We start from the raw sequence: 14,987 nt of genomic DNA on the forward strand, positions 1-14,987 counted from the left end.
ACAATAGGCAAATTGAGGAGAGTCCAGAGTGGTGGGAAAACAGGATTTCAAATGTAATTGAACCAGACTCTCAAAGCACTTTGCAATGATGGGGGTGCAACTGGATGCAAGTCATTCAGACTCGTGGTAGTGGGATGCTTCGGCACTCACACAATAGTAGCAATCTTGAAGCTTATGCAAACAACTGCCTGGGTCAGGAAAAGATTAAAAATGTCCATGACGACCCTGGCCAACTCTTCTGCACAGACTCAAAGCATATGACCAGGTATACCATCTGGACCAGCTGTCTTCCATACATTCACCCTATTCAGGGTGGCCCAAACATCAGAGATGGAAAGTGAAAGAGGCAGTTCATCAGGTGGAAGATCCACTTTGAAAGTGACCTCTTTGTTCTTCTGATCAAAGTGAGTGAAGAAATAATTAGGCTCCTCAGAGAGGGTGGCACAGCTGGAAGGGGGCACAGTACTAGATGGTTTATAGTCTGTAATGATCTGTAGGCCATGCACATGCGTAGGGGATCTGAGGAGTTGAAGTGCTTCTCAATCCCTTGTTTGTATGCATGTTTAGCCTGAGAGATTCTCCGCCTTAGGTTGGCCCTGGCTGAGCTATAAGTCTTCCAGTCTCCAGACCTGAAGGCTAAATCTCTGTCTTTGAGCAGACGACAAACCTCATTGTTCATCCATGGTTTTTGATCAGCAAAAATTTTTATTTGTTTTTGTGATGTCATGCCATTCACACACTTGTTGATGTACTCGAGAACAGAGTTAGTATATAAATCAATATCAATCTGGGTATCTGTGGTAGCAGGAGAAGCAAACACGCTCCAATCTGCATGTTGAAAATGTTGCTGAAGAACTAAGTCAGCACCCTCAAGCCAGATCTTAACAGTCTTCATTGTGGGTTTTACACGTTTAATGACTGGGCTATACTTGGGAAACCAGAACAATAAAAGGTGTTCAGGCTGTTCCAGGTGGCAGAGGGTAGTGGTTTTGTAAGCATCAACCATATTTGTATGAACATGATCTAAAGATTTATTTTCCATATGGTACATAATACATTTTGGTAAAATCTTAGAAGCACAGTACGTAGGTTGCAATGTTTAAAGTCCCCAACCACAATAAAGGCTCTGTCTGAATGCAATGTCTGCAGCTTGCTGATAGCAGCACTGAGGTCTTTCATGGCTATGAAATATTAAATATTAACCCTTAATTTATTTGTAGATGCTGGTTGACCTCCTAAGTATTGGGAACAGGCTTGTATCTCTTAATTCAAAATTTAAATTTGAAAATAAAACTAAATGTTGCACCTTTTCCAATTACAACATTTTTAAAAAATCTTCACTTTTTTTGTCAGGGTTTTTTGACCAACCATGTCTATTCTAGTCTTCTTCACCATCACACTATTCCCATTTGACCACATTAGGTCTATATCTTGAGCAGTCTTGTCTGTTCAAGAACCTGTCTAAATAACACTTAAATATAGTAATTGTAGCTGACTCTATTACCTCCTTAGCTGCGAGTTCCAGATATCAGCCACCATCTGTATGAAAACCTTCCTCAAATCCCCTTCAAAACTTGCTCCTCTCACCTTAAAAGCTAAGCCTTCTTGTTTTTTGATACATCTCTGATTTCTGACTCCTTACCCTCTCCACTTAATTTTATACACATATATCAGCTCACCCCCTCAAACTCCTTCACTCCAGGGAAAATAAACTTGATGTATTCAATCTCACAACTAAAGTCCTCCAATCAAGGTCATATCCTGGTAAATGTCCTCTGTGGTCTCTCTAGTACTGCCAGATCTTTCATATAATCAGGTGACCAGAACTGCACACACTACTATGAGTGATGTCTCACCAATTTTTTGCTGAAGTTGCAATATAACTTCCTAACTTTTATATTCCCTGCCCAAACCTATGACGGCAAGCATGTCATATGTCTTTTTCACAACCTTATTAACCTATGTGGACACTTACACAGGGCTATGAACTTGAAACCCAAGGTCCCTCTGTTCATCCACATTCCTTATTGCCCTACCTTTTACAGTATACTCTTTGATTTGCCAAAATACATCTTTCATCTATTGGGATTAAGTTCCATTTTCTAATGCTCTGCCCAACTTTCATCTGATTCACATTCTGCTGGAGACTTAGAGAACCTTCCTCACTATTCACAACACCACTAACTTCATGTCATATGCACACTTACTAATCATACTTTCTACATTCACAAGCAAGTCATATTTTGAGAGTATTTTGGTCATTTTTGAACTTGTTTCTCTCCTTGCTTTCAAAGTTCCAACTTTGTTTCAGAACCAGCTCATCTAAATCCAGCAGTAAACCTGAACTTTGCATACCTATATAATAATTTTAGTATTTCCTTGGTTCAAAAGTTGAATCCATAAGTTTCTAACAATATCAACATTACTGTGGTATTACTCAGAGCTTATCTTTTAAAATAATGTAAGCAAATGCAGTCAAATGGAAAATTAGGATTCAAAGCAAGAGCAAATATAAAACATTTTTTCAAGCACTTGAAGACTTTGAAAATGTTTCTGAAGAGTATAATTAACTACAAAATGAGGGAAGACTAATACTAGGGTAAAAGTTAGTCCAGCAGATGAAAGCAACAATTTGGCCATGAACAAGATGCAAGTAGAGAGTATTTAGAATTCTGTTGTGAAAGTTTGAATATTTTTCCTAAGACATAATGCTGCTTCATCATACACTGTATGTAACCTACATAGATAGGAAGGGCTGGGACTAACCCAGAATGGTGACTTGGTGTGAATGGGCCTATTGGCGCATTGGCCAATGCAGTGCTCAGTTCACATATCTTTAAATATTGTCCATACTTCTAGTTATGTTCTACAATTACCAATGAGTTACTGCAACAGAAATTCATAATGGAATGCATTATGAAAAAAAAATTGTACCATAATGATGTTTGCTACACTCTCTGGGTTAATTTACATTGCATTACTCCAGTATAGCTGTTCAATAATAGTATCTAAAAATAGAGCAGCAGTTTTGACTCATGGTTAATGTAAACATTTTTTTTTAATTAAGAGCACTGTAACAGCTTCTGCTGTTCATTCTGTTTCTGAATGGGCTAAATCAAGTTTAGACTGAGGTGGATGCCTTGGTGGCTGTTTTGTGATGTGGGGATAATGTGAGATCCCATGTCAGCTCAAGCCATTCAGCCAGTGTGTGAGAAGACAGCCTGAGAGCAGTTACGACCAAATGGTAAGCGTTGGAATTGATCCAGACAGGGAAAGTCAAAGGAGACAACTTCGTAATTTCAAAAAGAATAAGAGGAAATAGAAAATTCCAAAGTTTACGAGAAGTCGAAGTGGAAGTCAAGATGCAAGACTGTGTGAAAGCAGGGCAACAAAGTTAAAGGGGCTTATGAAGGAATCAAAGGAGAAACAGATGTGAATGGTATCATGGTATTTAACATAGCAGATACAATAAATGTGTGAGCAATGCCATAGAGAATTTTATGCCATTGTTCATTTTAATGTTAATATTTAGAAAAATTGTAATGCACCTTATTAATATTAACACAGGTCATCACATAAAGGTAACACTTGTGGTGCAGAAGCTATAATCTCTGGAGGTAATAAGGACAGATGAAGAGCATTAACATTGGGAAGAGAGAGAGAGACTCAATGTATGTGTAATCACAGGCATATACTGTAGGTTGATGTAAATAAGTAAATTTTAAAAATGTAGAATTTATCTGTAACTATCTGATTCATACTATCGATGCATACAAATAATTGATGGATTTCTGGTATTGTTAAAAGGAACTAATGAAGTGTTCATATATGAAAGTGAATGTACCTTTCTGTTTGACTTTTTATATATTACTGTGTCACTGGTGTTGACTGCATTCTATAAAATATATTGTGCATCTATCATCAATTAATAGCAACACCACAAGATTATTGACATTGCGCTTAAAGTAGGTGATATAAAGCTGGAGGTATGTGCACATAACATGCATTCTGTGGCTGGAGATGACAAATTTAAACTGGAGGACAAAAACTGTTGTAGATCTACAAGGATTGCACATTGGCAAGCAGGACTTGCCTTAAGATAAAATACAATCTGCTAGATTTAGACCATGAAGTTTATGGAGAATAGAGATTGAGGGTTGTCAGAGACCATTCAAATTATTTAATTTAAAAGTAGCAGAAGAGTGGTCAAGAAATTTGGGATTAAAAAATATATTTTTGTATCCTTAGCTCTAATACTTTTCAGAAGTTAGAGATGTGTCTCTAATTTGAACCAGTGGAGATCTCCTAAAGAATGTCCTATAGGGATATTGGGGAGGGAATACCAGGATCAATGAGGTAGTGATATATTTTCTAATTAAAATGATGTTTAATTTGGAGGGTTTATTGTAGGTAATGGTGTTCACATGCATTTGATGCCCTTTATGGTAGAGGTTGTAGGTTATGTGTCCGTCAAGCAAGTGACATTACTGCATTTTGTAAATGATCCACACCGTAGCCTCTCTACAACACTGGTAGAAGAATCAATGTTTGAAGAGGTGCAAATCAAGCATATGCTTTGTCTGGATGGTGTCAAGCTTCTTATGAGTTGTTGGTTCTGCACTCATCTTGGCAACAGAGTATTCCATCAATCTTTACTAGTTATATGTAAATGCTGGAAAGGTTTTGGGATGGCAGGATGTAAGGCATGCTGCACAATACTCAGTCTTGGACCTTTTGTAGCTGCTTTAACTGATTTCCTAGTCTGTGCTGACCCCAAGATGTGGATGGTAAATATATTGATATATTATTACCGAATGTCATGGGTAGGTGATTAGACTCTTCTAATGCCGATAATTGTAGTTACTTGCCATTAAATTCTAAATGTAGACATACAGCACGATAACAGGCCATTTGAGTCCATGAGTCCGAGCCGCCCAATATACACCCCATTAACATAAACTCCAATACGTTTTGAACAGTGGGAGGAAACTGAACCCCCCCCCCCCACCCCCAGAGAAAAGCCACTCAGACACGGAGAGAATGTACAAACTCCTTATAGACTGCATGGGATTTGAACCCCTATCTGATCCTGATTACTAGCGCTGTAAAGGCATTGCACTAACCACTATGCCAACCGTGCAACCATATCTCAACCCATGCAGGAATATTGTTGAGGTCTTGCCTCACACAGAACTGGACAATTTCATTTGCTGAAGAATTGTTAATGGAATCAATTATTGTTCAATTAACAACAAGCATTTCCTCTCTAACCTTATGATGGAATAAAGGTCTTTGATGAAGTGCCTAAAGATGGTTGGTTGACCATTGCCCAAAGTAATGTTCTAAGATGTGTTTGATTAACCTCCAGGTTCTGCAAACCATTTTCCAAGATGAGGTAGATCTGCAGACATTGTGCACATGAAACAAGGTTTCATGTTTCAGATTTTGAAGCTCAATATGAAACATGATGTCCACAATTTACAGCTTCACTCCACTTTACCAAATATGGGAAAAATAGACACATGCTCAGCAATAAAACTTTATGCTCTTGGATATGGCATTGTTTTACTGATATTCAAACTGAGTAAATTAGAATGTATTCATACTTCAAGTTCGTCTGACTTTCCTGCTTCTATACTTGCATATGCACATGGAATTTATTGACTAAAGTTATGAAATTGGTCAGACTTCAAAAAATTTGAAAGTTTAAAATATGGTACAAGAAAATGATCTGAAGTTCTTCCAAAAGTCAGGTATGAGTTTTTTTGACCATTCCATTTTCTTTTTCTGCACAAGGATCATGTTACATTGGTTACTTTGCAATTCAGAATGTTATGTCAATACCAATATTCTTTGGCTTGGCTTCGCGGATGAAGATTTATGGAGGGGGTAAATGTCCACGTCAGCTGCAGGCTCGTTGGTGGCTGACAAATCCGATGCGGGACAGGCAGACACGGTTGCAGCGGTTGCAGGGGAAAATTGGTTGGTTGGGGTTGGGTGTTGGGTTTTTTCTCCTTTGCCTTTTGTCAGTGAGGTGGGCTCTGCAGTCTTCTTCAAAGGAGGTTGCTGCCCGCCAAACTGTGAGGCGCCAAGATGCACGGTTTGAGGCGATATCAGCCCACTGGCGGTGATCAATGTGGCAGGCACCAAGAGATTTCTTTAGGCAGTCCTTGTACCTTTTCTTTGGTGCACCTCTGTCATGGTGGCCAGTGGAGAGCTCGCCATATAACGCGATCTTGGGAAGGCGATGGTCCTCCATTCTGGAGACGTGACCCACTCAGCGCAGCTGGATCTTCAGCAGCGTGGACTCTATGCTGTTGACCTCTGCCATCTCGAGTAGTTCGATGTTAGGGATGAAAGCGCTCCAATGAATGTTGAGGATGGAGCGGAGACAACGCTGGTGGAAGCGTTCTAGGAGCCGTAGGTGATGCCGGTAGAGGACCCATGATTCGGAGCCAAACAGGAGTGTGGGTATGACAACGGCTCTGTATACATGAGCTTATCTTTGTGAGGTTTTTCAGTTGGTTGTTTTTCCAGACTCTTTTGTATAGTCTTCCAAAGGCGCTATTTGCCTTGGCGAGTCTGTTGTCTATCTCGTTGTCGATCCTTGCATCTGATGAAATGGTGCAGCCAAGATAGGTAAACTGGTTGACCGTTTTGAGTTTTGTGTGCCCGATGGAGATGAGAGGGGGCTGGTAGTCATGGTGGGGAGCTGGCTGATGGAGGACCTCAGTTTTCTTCAGGCTGACTTCCAGGCCAAACATTTTGGCAGTTTCCGCAAAACAGGACGTCAAGCGCTGAATCTTCAATCTGAGGCGCCTGCAAGCTCACACCAAGACACAAGAGAAACTTGTCCGTGAACTGCTCTTTGCAGACGATGCCACTTTACCAATATTACCATAAGATTAAAGTAGCTGGAAATCCCCATCATGAGATAAAGTTTCCACCACATTTCTCAGACACAATTTAAATTTCAAGACAGCCTCTCAGAAGGATAATTGATTATTATTTTATTGTTTACATGGCACCATTTTCAAATCTTTGTATATTATATACCTATTCAACTATAAATAATTTCCTGCAAAGCACTGTGTGCATGGTATAACATGAAACAATATTAAATCCTATAAGCTGATCATTATCTGCTGAGTAAAAATTACTCCTGATTTCCTGTAACTTCATTCAAGACTGCTGTAATGGTCTCAGTTTTTTTACATATATATTGTAGCGGCGGCTACTCTGCTCCTGCAATAACACACGCAACCAGACAGGTTGAGCTCAGTGAGCAGACTAGTTTATTGCAGGCTGCTGGACTGCACTTATACTCCCAGCCCGGACCTGGCTGAGAACCGCGCTGGAGGGTGCTGATGTCACCTGGCGTCACGTGGTCCCCAAGCGTGGGTTTCTGAGCCCCGAGCTGGAAGAAAGGGAAACCCCCGACGGCGCCATTTTGGCCAGCTGCGTGGCTGATAAGCGGGGCTGGTTCGCCTGCCTTGTGGTGAGTCGCCACATATAGATAATATGCCCTGGAAATGTAAGGATGCAACACAATGCTTAGCAAGAATAAATCCAGCTTAATGGTTTCCAATGTCATAAGTAACAGAAGTGTGCATCTTCTGAACCAAATGTACACCACTCATTACATTTTTCTGTATGAAAAGAAAGTAGCAGGGTCTGATAATATCCAGTAAGAGGTATTATACTGAACCTAATTTGTGGCCACTTTATAAAAATAGTTTCTAATTTAATTGATGTCAAATCTGAAAATTTGTGTTATACATGCAGCCTAATCTTTAAAAGGCCACTGGTAGACTCCACAAAATTAAAGTTTAAAACTTGCTCAGCTGTATGTGGACTTGGAATTCCAGGCAGGACTCTCAGTTTCAATGTAAATTCAACAACTATTCAAGTGTCTCTCCTCTCCTACTTACATTACACATGTTGGCCACCTCCAAATTCGAACCTCCATACTTCAGGACATCATATGCAAAGACTTATTGGGGAAAAGTGGCTGGAAACTGTCAGGTCTACCAATCCTCTCTGACACACCATATGCAATCAAATTTACCTATGTGGTGTTTTCTAAACAAAAATGAAGTTGTACAATGTATGACATAGAAATGTATTGACCACGAATACTTAAAATATTAGAATATGTTTGGATGATCTATGTGTATATTTTTCCATGCAAATATTCTATATGAAATAGTATTTTTATGCAAAACAATTCCCAGCACCTCCTCTCTCCTGATCACATCCTCTTTTTCACCAACAGAGCAAAAAAAGCTTCAGCCCTCTTCACAGCTGAATGCCTTGGGATAGCAAGCAAAGGTTCACACTAATCCCATTCTGTAACATACAAGATTCAATAGTCGATGTCTGTTAAACTTTGGTTTAAGGTTTGTTCCATGAGATTACTCATTGCCAGCCTTATTATTTGCAGTAATTATTGGGAAACCAGAGAAGAAAATAATGTTGCAAAGAATACAAAACTCTAACACAAGAGTTATAGGATCTACAAAATGCACAAGCATTTTATCCCAAAACTTGTGCAGCACATTAGAACATAGAACATGGAACATTACTGCACTGTACAGGCAGGCAACAATGTTGTGCCAACCTCGATAGACAACTCAAATAACTGAACCCTCCCTACCATGTAACCCTCTATTTTTCTTTCATCTACGTGCCTGTCGAAGAGTCTTTTAAATGTTGTCTTCAGTGCATATCCACCTCACTTACGATTTCTGTTTAATTCTTGGTCAGCATTTCTGGTCTAATCCTTCTCTGGACCCATTCCATCACACACCATGTTCACTGTACATTCATGATCATGGCCCATCTTAATAGGTTTAAGCCTGCCATGGTTTTGCATCTGCTCTCTTTGCAGAGCAAGGAAGGCCTCCGAAAATAGTAATTATACAGCCAAACGCATGCACGTGGTAGCAACCTGTATTGCTGAGGACAAATAGATTGTATTATATTGGTTAATTGGGTGAGAGAGAGGGTGCTCTTGATAACTTTCAAAATCTAAAGCCAATATGATCCAATGTGGCGATACGCCATTAGGTAGGCGTACCGGCCCCGCTTGTCATGCATGCGGCGGGGCAGCCAGCCAAAATGGCGCCATCGGGGGTTTCCTCCCGAACTCGGCACCAGGCTCAGAAGCCCACGCTTGATGACCCACGTGGTGCCTCGGTGACGTTGGGGCCCCCAGTGTGGTTCTCAGCCAGATCCGGGCTGGGAGTATAAGACCAGCCAGGCAGCCTGCAATAAATCAGTTTTGCTCACTGAACTCAACCCGTCTGGTTGTGCGATCCTTCAGTTGGCAGTGTAGCTGCCACTATAATTGGTGACCCCGACAAGTTCAAACGTCTTTGAACCTGACATGAATGACCCTTTAATCAATGCTATAGCCATCAAGCTTCCTGACTTCTGGGTTCAAGAGCCAGAGACCTGGTTCAGCCACGCAGAGGCTAAGTTTCACCTCTGCCAGATTTCATCGGATTCGACCAAGTTCTACCATGTGGTTGCCGCCCTGGAGCAGGCCACCGCCAAACGAGTGCTGCACCTCGTTCAGCACCCACCCGCGAAAGATAAGTATGGGACCATCAAGCGGGTGCTCACCGGCTCCCTCGGCCTCTCCAGGCACCAGCGTGCTGCTCGAATGCTGTGCCTCAATGCCTTAGGGGACAGAAGTCGAATCAAGTTGATGGATGAGATGCTCGTGCTCATGGGTGATCACACCAACTGCCCACTCTTCGAGTGCATCTTCCTCCACCATCTGCCTGAAGACATCCAGCAGCTGCTGTCCCAGGATAGCTTCGTTGACCCTAGGATGGTCACTCAAAAGGCTCAGGAGCTATGGCTCGAATGATTCCCTGAGGGCTCAACAGTCCAGCAGGTTACAAGTCACGGGCATGACCACGCCAAGCCTTCCTTTAGCACTGTGGTGAAGCACAGGGGCCTCAAAGAACGTAGCCAGAAGCAAGCCATCCACTTCAGGCCTCTGCTTCTTCCACCAGCGCTGGGGAGCAAAGGGTTGGAAGTGTCATCAGCCCTGCTCGTTCCAGGGAAATGAGCAGGCTGGCCACTGTTAATGGGTGCGGTGGCTAGCCAACAACACAGCCTTCTCTACCTGCGGGACTCAGTCAGCAGCCAACGCTTCCTCGTCGACACTGGGGTCCAGATCAGCGTCATCCCGGCCATAGCCATCGAGTCCCAGAACCGGCATCGAGGACCTTCCCTCCATGTAGCCAATTTGACGGATATCCGAACGTATGGAGACAAGACCGTCCACTTCCAGATCAACCAGCAGAAGTTCTCATAGAGGTTCACCATTTCATCCCTCCCAACTGCCATCCTGGGTGTCGACTTCCTCCTCACCCATGGACTCATGGTCGACATTCGAGGTAGGCGACTGGTAGATGCCCATACCTTCTAATCCGTTCACCTCAACGCCACAGAGCACAGAGCACCCACAGATGGCCATGGTCAGCACGCCCAAGGACGAGTTTCAGCATATCCTGGACGAGTTCCCCTCCCTCCTCAAGCCACAGTTCTCCATTGCTTCACCACGCCATGGGGTGTTTTATTACATCCCCACCCAAGGCCCGCCGGTCCACGCCAAGGCACGCCAGCTCCTGCCAGATAAGTTCCGGATAGCGAAGGAAGAGTTCTCGCATCTGCAGGAGCTGGGAATCATTCGACGCTCTGACAGTCCTTGGGCCTCAACACTCCACCTGGTCCCGAAAGCCTCCAGCGGCTGGCACCACTGTGGAGATTATCAATGGCTTAATGATGCAACAGTACCTGACCATTACCCGATCCCTCTCATTCAGGACTTTACAGCCAACCTGCATGGTGCAGAGGTATTCTCCAAGGTCGACCTGGTGTGTGGATACCACCAAATCCCGGTGCACCCCGAGGACATAGCCAAAACGGTCATCATCACCCCCTTCAGCTTGTATGAGTTCCTACGCATCCTGTTCGGGCTCAAGAACGCCGCCCAGACCTTCCAGTGCCTCATGGACACAGTGGGCAGGGATTTGAATTTCATATTCATTTACCTGGACAACACCCTTGTCGCCAGCAGAGACCGGGCACAACGCAAGTCTCACCTGTGCACCCTCTTCTCCTGAATGGCCGACTTCAGCCTAACGAACAATCTGGCCAAATGCCAGTTCTGGAAAGAGTCCATGCAGTTCCTGGGCCATGATGCAGTCAGGGAGTTCCCACACCCGGACAATCTCAAGGGGCTACAGGAGTTCATGAGTATGGTCAATTTCTATAACCGCTTAATTCCAGGTGCTGCACGCATCATGCAGCCACTCTTCGCCCTCATTGCGGCCAAAGACAAGACACTCGCCTGGACTCCAGAGGCCAGCAAGGCATTCGAAGCCATGAAAGATGCCCTCGCAAAGGCTACCCTGCTCGTTCACCCACGCACCGACCTGCATATGGTGCTCTCCGTCGATGCCTCTGCCAGAGCCATCTGCACCGTCCTGGAGCAGCAGGTGAATGGACAGTGGAAACCACTGGCATTCTTTACCCGACTTCTTCGCCCACCAGAGCGCAAGTATTGCACTTTCGATCTTAAGTTGCTGGGCATGTACCTGGCTGTGCGTCATTTCCGCTATTTCTTGGAGGGGAAGCCTTTCACTATTTTTACTGACCACAAACCCTTCACTCATGCACTCGCTATAGCAAGAGATCCCTGGTCGGCCCGCCAACAGCGTAACCTCTCCTTCGTATTGGAGTTCACCACCAACATTCAGCACAAGGCGGGGAAATACAACGTGGTCGCCGATGCACTCTCACGTCCGCCCATTTGTGCGCTGACACCTGGCCTGAACTTCGACCAGCTCACCCAGGACCAGAAGTCTGACGAGGAGACTGCCATCACGGGCCTGCAGTTCCAGGACCTCCTGACTCCTCATGGTGAGGCCACCATCCTGTGCGATGTATCCATGGGCAACCTGCGTCCAGTGGTTCCCCAGCAGTGGCGCAGGCAAGTCTTCCACCATATCCATGACCTTTTCCACCCTTCCATCCGGTCCACGGTCCATATGGTGGCAGAATGTTTCGTCTGGCATGGGCTTCAGAAGCAGATTGCGGACTGGGCCAGAACCTGCACCCATTGCCATCTTTCCAAGGTACACAGGCACACCAGAGTGCCCATACAAGATTTTGAACATGTCCGGGAACAGTTCAGCCACATACATGTAGACATTGTTGGACCCTTACCCGTTTTCTGAGGTAACCATTACCTTTACACAGTGGTAGACTGCACCACTCATTGGCTCGAGGCGATCCTGATGCCAGATGCCTCCACAGACTCCTGCTCCCGAGCACTTTTGAATGGTTGGGTTGCCCGGTTCAGCATCCCGAAACACCTCACCAGTGATCAGCGTGCCCAGTTCACCTCTGCGCTCTGGGCACAACTCGCCAACAGGCTGGGGATTGAGCTACATCACACCACAGCCTATCACCCATAGGCCAATGGGCTGGTCGAGCGATTGCACCGCCACCTTAAGTCAGCACTGATGGCCCACCTCACCGGCCCTGAATTGGTGGATGAGCTGCCTTTGGTGCTCCTGGGCATCCGCTTGACACCCAATGAAGACCTACAGGCGTCATCAGCCAAGCTGGTCTACGGTGCACCGTTAGCCCTACCCGGTGAGTTCATCAGCGCACCTCACATCCCTAGCAGTCACCGCACGGTCTACTTCCCTGTTCCAGGCCCAGTTGGACTCCTTCACACCCCCTCTGCAGCCCAAACATGGCACATGGGCCTCTTACATCCCCCAGTGAGCTGTATTCAACAGAGTACATCTTTATCAGGCGGGGCCCATCCACAGCACCTCTACAAAGACCATACGAAGGGCTGTACAAAGTCGTCCAGCGTTCAGGAACTACTTTCACACTGGACATCGGTGGTAAGAGGGAACTGTTTACGGTGGACAGGTTAAAGCCAGCCCACATTGACCCCTCCGAACCAGTAGTTATGGCCCAACACAAGAAGCAAGGCTGCCCAGCAAAAAAGGACATTGGGGGTTGTGTGGTGGTTCGCAACTAGGCAGGCGAACTGGCCCCGCTTGTCAAAATGGCGCTATCAGGGGTTTCCTCCCGACCTCGGCACCGGGCACAGAAGCCCACACTTGGTGACCCACATAACGCCCTGGTGACGTCGGGGGCCCCCAGCGCAGTTCTCAGCCAGGTCAGGGCTGAGAGTATAAGACCTGCCAGGCAGCCTTCAATAAATCAGTTTTGCTCACTGAACTCAACCCGTCCAGTTGTTTGATCCTTCTGTTAGCAGTGTAGCCGCCGCTACACCAATATAATTTTGTGAATTTAAACATTGGAGTGCTTGCTTTGAGCTGCAGTTTGATTGAGAAAAATAGAACTTTAAGAAACACTGTTTTATTATTGTTGCTTATTCAGAGATTTGAACTAACAATCTGAACACTGGAGTTCAATGGCATCTGTGAAATTTAAACTTCTACATTAAATAGCATTAGTCAGCCTTTCTCAGTAACAGTGACCATAAACCAGATTGTCATTATAAAACTTCTCAGATGTCCATCAGAGAAGGAAATCTGGCACTATTACCCACTCCAGCCTTTAAGTGATTCCAGAACCACGGCAAATGTTGACTTTTGCCTCCCCTGAGATATATTTTAGAATAACATTTAGTTCCACAAAAACCACCACATCAAAAGACAATAAAAATTAAAATAGACTTAGCATGTAATTAGACATCAGATTCGGTCATGGCAATATGGGAATGGTGGTGTCTCAATGGATGTGACTGGACCTAGTGATCTGGATCCAAATTCAGATTATGATATGACAAATAACTGACCTCGAATTGTTAAAAAAAATAAAATCAGTAGTGAGAAAGACCACAAATGATTAATTTGTCATAAAATTGCATTTGTTTCACTAATGCACTTCTGGGAGAGAATTCTGTCCAGTCTGGCCTGTGTAAGACTCCAAAATCTCTTACACAATTGACTCTTAAATGGTTGAGCAAGCTATTCATTAATACCATTTCTGCTACAATGAAACTGAGGAAGAATGAAAGCTGATGGACCAGCCTGCATTAACCCTGGTATTGAATTTGGATATGGCAATGTCATTCCTGCCCTAATCCTTCTCAAAAACACGTGGAAGCTGGTTTCTCAAACATTAAATTTGTCCCATGGGCAAACTCACAGAATGTTACAATGCAGACAACATACCAAACTTCTTCAGTACAGTCTCTGGGAGTGACCTCTCTCACTGGCAGGTCAGATCCACCAGAGGAATTAGCGTAGTGTCATGCATGCAGAACGGAATAATCTTGGGAGCCCTAAACATGGACTCAAGATCCAATAAAATCTCATGTCCAGGTCATATGTTGTCAAGGTAACCTCCCTTTGATTATGTTTACCAGTTGGTTCCCCTATGTTGAGAAACACTTGGAGAGAACACATAGTTGCAGGGACTCAGAATGTACTCCAAGTGTCAAAGGTTTTGCAGTACCATGACTGATTGAGTTTGTCAACTGGCAGATAGAGTGTGTGGACAAAAGTGGAGATAAACCTACTTGGAATCATTCTCACCAATCTACAGCCTCACCCCCTCCCTCTTCCTAATGCTCCCTCCCACCCCCCCCCCCCACACTTCCCCCAACCTTAATCAGTATCAGTAAAAAATGACCACGTCCACACTCCTTCAAAGACCATTTGCCAATTTAATATGGCAAACACCTTTCATTTCATTTTGAGGCATTACAATATTGCAAAATGGGATAGAATTTAAGAATGATCAAGTTAAAAAAGTCATCTAAATTTCAGCAGAAATTTACACCTCCACATCTTTAACCTTGTGGCCCAGCACATCTTCCATTCCACCATCACTATCAAGTTGGGGATCATCCTGGATCAATGCAGGGCATGCCAAGAGCAACCACAGACACAAATGAAAGTGAAATGCCGATCTAT

Source organism: Narcine bancroftii, chromosome 4 (assembly GCF_036971445.1).
Source record: "Narcine bancroftii isolate sNarBan1 chromosome 4, sNarBan1.hap1, whole genome shotgun sequence".
NCBI lineage: Eukaryota > Metazoa > Chordata > Chondrichthyes > Torpediniformes > Narcinidae > Narcine > Narcine bancroftii.